Below are 11934 nucleotides of genomic sequence, written 5' to 3' on the forward strand. Positions count from 1 at the left end.
CTCCTTTTCTTGTTTGCACTTACTTACAAGCACATCTGTTGGAGCCTACTTCTTCAGGATTCTAATTTATACAGAAAGCCAATGAAAACATCTAACCACATGGGTCTGAGCAACTACTAAATTCTTGGATTTCCTATTAACAGCTGGCCAATATTAGGTTAGTTGGATTGCAGACTGTAAGTCATTCCAATAATTACCCTTAATATATAGAGACATTCCATAAGTTCTGTGACTCTAGACAAGCCTGACTAATACTCCAGCTCTGCCTGTCAGGCTCAAAAACTTTAGAATTTAAAGAAAATCAGACACAGAGGGCAAATCTTATTCTCCCATATAGACTTCTCCTCTACCATCCAGGTCAACAAATGATGACCAGCCCAGACAACTGCCTTACCACACCAGGTGACAGTGCTAGGTTCTTTGTAGCCATTGTTTTCCTAGGAGAAAGTTAACAACTTTTAGATCATGCTTATATTGAAAAACAGACTTAAAAGTTGCATGTGTGGAAACGGGCCTCATAACAACACCCATAAAATCTCTCAGTGCTTCTGTTTCAGATGAGCCTTTATAAAACCTATAGTGTTTATATAAACACTGAAAACTAAGAAGAGTGTGGATAAAAAGAAAATTAAGTCTTCTAGGTTTCTACATTACAGGATAGCACACTATAATACTATACTTGGAAAATTCTTATTTATTCTTTCTATGCCTTGAGTCGGAGTCTCAAGCTGGCCTCAGGCAGTTCTTGCCTCTGTCCCCTGTATCTGAGAATTCAGGCATGTACAACCATGCCTGACTTCCCATTAAAACTGTCGTTTTGTTTTGGTTTGGTTTTTGAAACAGCCTGTTTATGTAATCTTGGCCAAGCCTCAGACTCACTGCAGTCTTCCTGCAAGCTTTGCTTCACAACAGCTAGAATTTCAGACCTGCATTCCCAAGACCAGTTCCATTAACACACACACACACACACACACACATGAGAGAGAGAGAAAGAGAGAAAGGAGAGAAAGAGAGAAAGAGAGAAAGAGAGAAGGAGAGAGAGAGAATAAATATGCAGCATATATTTGTGCATTTGTGTACACACATATGTGATGGGGCATGACTCCTTTTTCTATTTTATTCTTTTTGAGACACGGTCTCTTATTGAATCTGGAGATCTTACTGAAGCCAGACACAGGTGGATATCTCTAAGTTCCAGGCCAGCTTGGTGTATATATTTTGAAAATAGATTTTTTTAAAAGAATTTTTCTTTTAAATTCAAAGGAAGTAGCTTTCAGTGTATTGGAGAGTGTTGCCAAATTAATCCAACAAAGACTGAAATCCTGTGCTTGTTCATAGATCACGGAACAGTGATTAAAGTGCCCCTTTCTGATTCCTTTAGCAGAACTACCACCTATTGATTGATAATTTGCCTCTGATAGGAAATCACAAATAAAATAATGAGTTTTTTATATTCTTTAATGTTTTAAATTTCATTCATCATCATTCTTTCATCGTATCATGTTGGATTATTTGTTTCCTTTTCATAATTGATTTAGGGGAAGCTGGTCCTTTTAAACTGCAACAATCAGCATATTTCTACCATGTGTTATGACTATTTCCTTGCTTGGTCTTTTAATGTGGTCTTTAACATGGACTATATCATCTTTTACTAGGTAAACATTTTTGAACTTAAAATTTCTAAGTTTACATATACCACATGTAACCAGGTAGCCATAGATGCCAGAACTGGACTTTCAATGTCCTGGAACTAGAATTACAGGTGAGTATGAGCTATTGTGAGGATGTCAGGAATCAAATGTGGATCTTCTGCCAGAGTGCTATGGGTTCTCAGCTGCTGAGCTGTCTGTCTCTCCAGCTCCTTAGAAAATTTTCATGTCTTATGGAGTCAGGTATTCATGACTTCTAGTTTTCACTTTAGGAGTGACTTTGCTTTTTAAAAATATATATGCTCTTCTGCTTCTTTTTGTTATAATTTTTAATGTTGTAATTATCCATGCACTGTTTATTTTGATATAGTATGGAGTAGAGATCTTGTTTGACTTTCTTTTCTTCATGTCTTGTCAGTTAGCCTGATGTGATGCTGTTGTAATGCACTAGTTTCCAGAAAAACATGGGCTGGCCTGGGATTTATCTCTCTAGTCCTTCCTTCACCTCTCAGCTCTGAGGTTACAGGCACATACTACCACATCCAACATTTATTCGATCCTTGGGTCCAAACTCAGGTTCTCTTGCATGTGCAACAAAACGTTTAGTGTCTTAGTCACTATTACATTGCTGTGAAGAGGCACCATGACCAAGGCAACTCTTATAAAAGAAATCATTTAATTGGTGGTTTGCTTACAAGTTCCATAGGTTTAGTCCATTGTCATCATGGTGGGGAATCATAGTGACATGTGTGGAGCTACAGCAGTATCTGAAAGCTACATCCTTATCTGCAGACTGACAAAATGAGAGATTGGGTCTTGTATGGACTTTGGAAACCTCAAAGCCCACCCTGAATGGTATACTTCCTCCAGCAAGGCCACACCTCTTAATCTTTCTAATCCTTTCAAAAAGTTCCACTCTTCTGACTAGGCTTTCAAGTAGATGAGCCAATGGGGACATTGTTATTCAGAACACCACAAATAGCTTTGTGGTTTACTAATTGCTCTGTTCACAGGAAGCCTGGGTTCAATCAGGCAAACCTTTGGCACTCCATGCTGCAGGCAGATACATCTGCAAAGAGTACCACTGGAATCTGGTGCCCAGTCACAGAGGCTGGAAGCAGCCCTCTCGGGACACTGGTGCCCCAGCTTTTCACTGAGGAAATTGATGCTTCTTTGGCTGACCCATATCTGCTCTGCTAAAGGACTTTTGGAAGAGAGCTTAGCACAGCATAATTCGCCTGCTTGGCAGTCCTGTTTCTTTTCTAGCCAAGAAGCAAGGGGTTCATCAAGCCGAAGTTGAACCTTAAGCTTTCCTTGAAAAAATCATAGTGGTTGTTGTAGGACTCAGCAAAGCCTTTGAACTTCTCAGGCATGCCAGGCAAATTATAACTTGGTTCCTGAGTGAAATTTGAATTTCTTTTTGAACTGCTTGGCATCTGGGCCTAGAGTGCCTGGGCTTCCATAACTAGCACCAGGGTTATTTTTGGTTCACAATTATTGATGATGTTTCTTGTTTCTTGTTTAATATGCATCTTATTCTTACTTGTATACTTAGGCCAAGAAAACCTAGTCAATACGTCTAGTCAAGCTAAAGTCAAATTACATAAGAATTACCAAGTGATTCCTGAGGAATCATTTTATAAACCCTAGATTTTGGTTACTGTCCAGTAAAACACCAGGTCTCTTTCTAATCAAATGTAAGAGAAATTCATGAAAATTCATGAATCATCTTTAAATATGACCTTTAAATAACATGAAAGTTTCTTTCACCAATTTGCATCTATTTTTGAATGCCTCTGAATTTAGAGATGCTTAACATACTGTTCAAGTGGTTCTCAACCTGTGGGTCACAGCCCCTTTAGCAAACCTCTATCTCTATCTACATTGCTATTCATAGCAGTAGCAAAACTACAGTTATGAAATAGCAACAAAAATGATTTTATGATTAGGGGGTCACCACAACATGAGGAACTACAGGTCGCAGTATTAGGAAGGTTGAGAAGTACCATTGTAGATTCTGTCATGAGAGGAACAGTGCTCCCAGAATCTGAAGGTGGTGGCATCTTACTGTCAAGGCTGGGTTATGGTCAACTATTCTTTATAGAGAGGAAAGGGTCAGCACCCAGCTCTGCTTCTGCTTGACCCTGACACTCATTAAGCTACAACACCCATCCAGTTCCCATTACTCTAACAGAGAATAAATCATTGAGGTACTCCTGAATTACTAAGTTGAGAATCCCAAGGCACAGCACACAAATGTACAGTCTTTAATTAAAATAGATAATTAACCTGACATAGTAGCTCCTGCCCGAAATTCCAGCACTTGGAAAACTGAAGTAGAAGACTGCCTTTAGTTCAAGTCTGGCTTGTTCTATACTGTGAGTTCTAGTCATGCCTTGTTTAAGGAGTACAACCCTGTCCCTGCGAACTATTATTAATAATAAAATAAATACTTACTATTTTGTAAATAGTACTAAAAATTAATTCTTTATTTAAAAAATAATTTTAGTACACTTATTGAGAGAGAGAGAGAAAGAGAGAGAAAAATACATTTGTGCATGCCCACACATACAACCGTGTGTGTGTGTGTGTGTGTGTGTGTGTGAATAGGTGCATACCCCGTATTGTAGTGTGGCGTTCAGAGAATAATTTGCAGGTTGAATCAGTTTGGGGTAACTTAAACTGTGACTTTTCCTCTGAAGCCAACATCAACATGATCAGGGGTCAACATCATTTTTGTGAAGTGCTAGATAGTTTCGAGTCTGGGTGGGCAGCATATTAGTTTCTTTGGAAGCTGCACCTAATATCACAAGCTGCTACTTAACAGACATTTATTTTCTTGGGCTTCTGGTCCCATGGTATCCCCATCTTCCCTCTGCATAGCTCTGTAACACCTCTTCTTATGAAGACACTAGTTATTAGATTAAGAGACAAACTTGAGTCTTCTATGACCTCGTTTTAACATAATTACATCCACAAAGATCTCATTTCTAAATAAGGTCACTGGTTGTAATGATGTTCTGAGCGGAAATGAACTTTTGGGAGGCACCCTTCAACACACAACAGGCAATCTTGACTCTGTTGTAACTACCTTTTTTTTTTTTACAATAGTAAAGAAGCCAGAGAAAACATAGGAAAGATTGAAATTTTCATATCTGAATTTTATCATAACCTGAAACATACAGAGTTTTTTTAAAAATTATTTTGGTTACAGTATTAGTATGTATCCCTGGCTGGCTTGAGACTTGCTGTATGTCTAGGCAAGAACTTCCAGAGATCTACCTGCCTCTGTTCCCAAGTGTTGGAAATAAAGTCTTTCTTTTGATTTTTACACAGGAGTTCAAGGAAACACTCTTGGTTTGTAGATCTACAGTGTTAATGGGTAGGCAGAGAACTCTAGGGTAATATTTCTTCCTCCTGTTCATAAACACAGGAGCCAAATTCTGAGTAAACCTGTTTGTGATTTACATTAAGAAACTTTTACTTGATAACCCCATGTTCCAGCAGAGAGGAAGCCAGGCTGACCCTCCGAGAGACCTGTTTGGCAGCATCATTCTATATTGTCCTTGCCAAACTTTTGGGGAGGATTTAGCTGTCAAGATTAAGGAATGATGCAGGCTTAAATGAAGAACATGGCCTAAAGTCTGTGTGTTAAAGGATTAGAACATTTCCCTCGGGTTTGGTGTGCACTGTGCCAAAAGTTTGAGTATACTTTGGGGGAGATTTTAAATGAAAGGCATCTTGTGACTCAATACCACACAGCATTCTGGGAAGCTGTTGTCAATCCCTAGACACTGGGCAGAGGCCAGATATTGAACATCTGAAAGGACTTTATCTTCGAATGCTGAGACTCACAAAAGCATCCAGGGCCAAAAAAATACTAAACTATCTGATTTATTGTGCAAATTGCTTCTAGTAAAAGGTATGTGATGTTACATATGAAATTATTGTTAAGGGTTGTGATTCTGTAGTTGACTTTTCTAATCACAGAGGCAAGATGTGCTCATAATAGACAAAAGCAATGCCAAAATGAATAACATAAAAATCAAAATTCCTCACAATCCCAATTCCCAGAGATAATTTCTGAAAAGATTTTGGTATTCATTTTTCCAACCATCTTCCAAACCATGATTGCAAAGCAAATGAGAGAATATGTAGGAAATTTGTTTTGCACGATTTTAAAGAGACTTTAAGAAAACACTTGTGGGCACAAAGAACAGGCATGATTAAGTAGGTGTTATATCTAATTATGCACTTTCCATGTGCTGATAGTAGATGTTGTGGTCGGGTTTTTCATGGCTAAGGGATACATACATAGTTTGGGTTTGTTTCATTTCTAGTAAGTGCAGAAAGACTTAGTATATACAGACATTCACAGTGAGGTCTCATGATTTAGAAAATGCTATCTCCCTTGAGTTGTGCCACCTTCTTCACTGACTCAAAATTGTAACTTGGTTTATCATCTGCTGCACATGTAAAAGTGTCCTCCTGCTGAGAATTGGAAAATTCTGTGAGCTTGTCTCAGTTTGATTTAGGGAGGACTTCACTGCCAGGATTGCAAGTGGGTTTTGCAATGACTACTGTAGTTTATGAGTTTAACAGCCCAGAGCACAGTGGCTGAATTATATATCGTTCTTAGACAAAGTGGACATGTTTTGTATGAGAAAGTAGGTAGATAATCCCCGTTTCTACAAAGAAGTGGATAGGCAGTCTTCATACGTAGGATGAGCCTACAATATGCCAACATACTTTATTACCAGTATTTTAGGAAGTAAAATGAGCTTTGCAGCAACACACACCAAGACACAAATCCTTTCTTCTTGTTATCTGTAGGGCTTTAGGAAACTTTCCTCCCTCTCAGATTACCTACTCCCTACATCTTTCTTTTTCTGTCTTTACATTAACCTTCCAAGTATACCTTGGTGATTGCCAGGGTGGTAAATGTGCTTGAGCAGTTGGGCGGGAACAGGGTTTAGATGGCAGTGTTTTAGAGAAGAGGCTGCCTGTAGGAACATTATGGATGTTTTACCAAGCATGATGTACACATGGCAGCTTGGACAGTTTGATGGGGTGTGGGTAATGTATAAAATTGAGGGCAGAGGACACCAGGGAGATGGGTCTTGAGTACAGCCTCTCTTCTCCAGTAAAGCACCCCCATGTACTGGGCAGAAGCCGGAGTCCTCATTAGTTAAGTGTGTACACAGAGGGATGAATGAGCTTAATAAAACTCACCAGGAAATCCACACAAATCATTATGAGTGCTGTTCTAGAGTCAAATGTAGTCCAACTTAAAAGTCACGAAGCTGTAACAAATATTTGGAAACTATCTCAATCCATTTGGGCTACTCTAACAAACTATGTATATTACATAATTTATAAACAAGACAATTTTGAACTTGGAGAGGACAGAACACTCCAGCCATCAGAAAACCCAAATTATGTAAGAAACTCTAAAAAGACGACAGACACAAAACAAATACTACTTTACTATTTTATGTAGTGATCCAGCTATCTTGACTAAGCTTTCATTATGGAACTTTAGAACAACAAAATTTATATGATTCTCTAAAGTATAATAAGTCTTCATTGATCAAATCCTCCTGCCTTCTATTGTTATGTCGTATATTTTTTCTTATTATTATTCATAAATGACAAAATCTAACAATCTTTTCATAATATTACACAGAATGACTAGACAGTGTTTTGATGTCTTCGTGGTCTTTTGAAACTAGAATTAGCTATTTCAAGCTAGGTGAGGTGATGCATGCCTGGAACCCTAACTCTTAGCCAGCTAAGACAGATGTCATGAGTTTGTCAGTCTGGGCTGTGGTGAGACTCGGGCTCAAAGATATTTTAGGGGGTAGAGTGAGAGGGGAAGAGCTTTTCTGCAAGTGAGTACTAAGGACATTTTTCTAGAATATTCTGTAACTGTGACCTTTTTAGGTAGGTCTATGTATCTGTTAACCTTTGCTAAAGAAAAAAAATACTCAAATAACAATGCTTTGAGTAAATTTATTATTTCTCCCGTTTCTGTGGGCTGGTGTGGCTGGAGTGGGATGGTTCAGGATGCCCCCTCCACACATGCACACACAAACACACACACACATACAACATATACAGATACATATATACACACATAAACACACACAGACATACACATATACATACACACACAGGCAAATACATATATACACAAACAAACACATATATACACACACACAGATACACAGACATATATACATAAACACATACAAATCCACACACATACACACACATATACACACATACATGTACACACATATACATACATACACACATGCATCTATACACATATACATACATACATACATACATACATACACACATATATACACACATATACACACATACATGTACACCCATATGCATACATACACAGATACTTTCAAGCATATCTACACACACAGACATATACATATATGTACATACACACACATACACACATATACACAGATACACACACACAAATACACATTGAGGGTTTCATATAGGAGACATGAGTGGTAAGGCTGGTTATGGCCTCCGTCCATGAAGTATCATTCTATGGCAAGCCTGGATTGGTTCATTAGGCTTCCTAGTTTTTTGCTACTTCCTAGTAGCAAAAAAAAAAAAAAAAGGGAGTAGGTGTCCCATAATCAAGGTTTCTCCCCACACACTTTCTACATATGAAATATATTTCTATATCCCATTGCTCAAAACATATGACAAAGCAAAGCCCAGAGTCAAGGGTGAAAATACAGTATGACATCTAGACTGGCAGGGGGCTTCAAGAAATCTGGAGTCAGCTACCAGAGAAAGTACTCTTCTGTTCAGTGAGAGGTTGTCTGACGCTTCAGAGGATGTTACACTTTCAAGCAAGATTTATTGTACATGATTCCTATAAAGTTTGAAGAAACCCATAAGTTTCTCTAGTATGTTACAGGTTATGACTGGTTTCACATTGTGTATAAAACCTTTTCCCACCTCAGGTTGGAACCTCTGAACATGATCTTGGTATGACATATATGTAAATTCATGTATATCAATGTTAACACTCTGGCCTTTTTTGAGAAGACTTGAATCAGTTCTTTCTTTCTTTGAAGGTAGCATCTCTTGAGCTTGCCTTGATCTCTGGCTGTTCTTAAAGTCACTGTGTTGTAGCTGAGGCTGCCCTTGCACACATGATCCTTCTGCTTCTATGTTCTGAGTGCTGGCATTACAGGCATGGGCTGCCATGCCCCGCTTTGGATTTAGCGTTATTTTTTCTTGTAAATTAAAATATAATTACATTGTTTTCCACTTTCCCCCTTCTCCCTCCAACCCTTCCCATGTTCCCTTGCTCTCTCTCAAATTTATGGCCTCTTTTCCTTTGTTATCATTCTTTCTCCTTCTCACTTTCTTTCTCCCTCTCTACCTACTTCCTCTCCCTCTCTTCCTTTTCTACCCTCCCTCCTAAATATATAGATAGAACCTGCTTGTTGCATATAATGTGATTTGCATGTATATAATGTCAAGGCTGAGCACTTGATACCAGATAAATTATTACAGTTGGTTGGCTCTTCCTTAGGGAAGATTATTTCTCTCTTTCAGCATTCTGTATTTGCCACATTTCTTTTTTTAGGATTAGGGCCCATGTTGTTGTTGTTCATTTGTTTGTTTTTGATATTTAAGACAACATCTTGTCCTATGTACCCAGAATGCCCTTGAAATTTTGACAATTCTCTCTGACTCAGGATCTCAAATATTAGAATGGAAAACATGTACTACTATGCTTGACTCTTCTTGCAGTTGAGTATTTTGTGTTCATATATCTCTGAAATACCTATGTAGCTCTTGGGTGTCCAACTGGCCATTTAATGCAGTGAGGGACAAAGGCAGGCATTTGTTAGAAAAGTTTGCAATTCTTTTAATCATGGGTCAGATTTGTTGGTTTGTTTGGAATTTTGTTTTGTTTTGTTTTGCTTCAGTTTGGTTTGGTTTGATTTTATTCAAGACAAGTTTCTCTATGTAGCCCCGACTGGCTGTGTGGAACTCACTCTGTCAGCAGACTGGCCTTGAATTCAGAGTACTCCTTGTCTCTGCCTCCCTAGTGCAGGGATTAAAATTGTGTCACCATGTCCAACTTCAGTCATGCTGAAGTCATGTTCTCATTCAGTGAAAAGTATGGAGACCTAGATATGTCTTAGAAAAATTTCTAGGTCTGCAGATATAATAGCTCAGTTGGTAGAGTGACTACCTAATGTATACATACAATGCCTGGGGTTCAATGCTCAGCACTGTGTAAAACTGGACAAGGTAATTCACACCCATAGTTTCAGCACATGAGGGGTGAAAGAAGAAACATCAGAAGTCGAATCTCTTCCTCAGCTACACATAAAGCACTCATGGTATCTTGGCTAAGAATGAAAGGGAGGGGAACAGGGAAGAGAAGACTGTGTAGTGCCAAGTGCAGGGACTCATGGCTGTCATCCAGCTCTGAGGCAGAACAGTGCCGAGGCAGAAGAATCAAGAGTTCAGGGTCAGACTGGGTTACATAGTGAGACCCTGTCTCAAAATACCCAACCAACAAAAGAAGCAAACATGCACTATGCATCTATAAAAAATGATGTTTTAAAATGCACATTAGCAACTCAGAATATTTCCTCTTCCTATCTGTGTACTATTTAATTTGAAATATACTTAAATATTTACTGAATACTTTTCAACATTATACTTGCACATTTATTGAATTTCACAAATGTGCCTGGATAATGACTACTAATAATTTTTTTGGCCACTGTTACTGGAAGAATTAGGTTGATCCTATGTCTTTTATAAATTTCAACACACATTCATGTGTATGTACTTGTATGTTTACATATATGGTATTATATGTATATGAATATCTGTGACATTTTATGTTTACTGATATACATATATACAGATATGTGAAGGTCTATGTTTTATTTGACATTACACAGGCCCGGTTCTTCAACAGAACCTGATGGTTTTCCATATACCTTTGGCACTGATGTGATAAATTCTACCAGGAAGAACTTGGTTCCAAGAGAATTCTTTCTGTAGAGATCAATGTTCCTCAAGCTTGAATGTTCACAGAGTAACTGGAGAACACCAGTCCCTTCTCATTAGTGCCACTGAGATCGTCTAGATGTGCTTAGATGTGCGGTCTTGGGTGCAAGTACATTACGTAGCCATTATCTACTGTGTCCCCTGGCATGAAGCTTCACTTTGACAGAATGATCCAGAGAAACACTGATCGGTAAGGTCCCTTGAGTCAGATAGGCCATTAGCTGAGCTTCAGTTGCATTCTTTCGTTCTCTTGTCATCAGTTAATCTACCTTTGTGCTTGGTGGGAACTTCCCATGAAATAAACTGTCTGTAAATCATTAAGAACTATAGAAACACAAACTATAATATAAATGTCCCCAAGAGATGTCCCAATAGAAGGGGCTGACATAATGATCTTAAATTCCTAATGATTGCATTCATAAAAATGCAAGGGTCTGAGAACTATTGCTTTTCAAATTTTCATTCATTTTTTAAGGATTTATTTATTTATCCATGTATTCATATAGATATGGGTACTTTTTTGCAAGCATATCTGTGCACTAGATGACAGCATCAGGAAATTGTGAGCTGCCATTTAGGTTCTGGGAACTGAACTCAAGAGCAGCGAGTGCTTTTAACCAATGAAACATCTTTCCAGCCCTGAGAACTATTCTTGGTACTTCTCCTGTATCTTTAAGTGTAGGGATATTTGAGAATTACCTCAAGTCTGGAAATAGTCATAATCGTTCTGGGTTGAATAAAGTTAGGAAGTAAGTCTAGTCATGTTCTTATTGCCTTCTTTAGGGGACTTCACGGCAAAGAATGGAGGGGGTCTGTAGATCCCCTGGTGGGCTTTCTAAGATGAATTTACTTTCTTTCTTTTGCCTTCTGTCCGCATTTCCCTGACTCCACAGCACTTAAATCTTTTCTCACACTTGGTGTGGATTCTTTTAGTATCTTCTAATTATATTCATAGCCTTGGCTTTCAGGCCCAGGCATCCTTTAAGGCTAATTTATGGGCTATTTTGAAAGAAATTTCCTAGCATTTTATGGGGACTTTATTTACTTTAATGAGACCTCATCAATGTGTTCATTACAAAGAACCTCACTGGTTTGCTTTTCTGCTCTGGGCACTCACTTGCCTCCTTTGCAGGAAATTACATTGCAGGCAGAGGCCTCATGAAGAGAAAAGATGTCTCCTTATTCAATGGAAGCAATT

The sequence above is a fragment of the Mus caroli genome, chromosome 10, assembly GCF_900094665.2.
Source record: "Mus caroli chromosome 10, CAROLI_EIJ_v1.1, whole genome shotgun sequence".
Classification (NCBI taxonomy): Eukaryota; Metazoa; Chordata; class Mammalia; order Rodentia; family Muridae; genus Mus; species Mus caroli.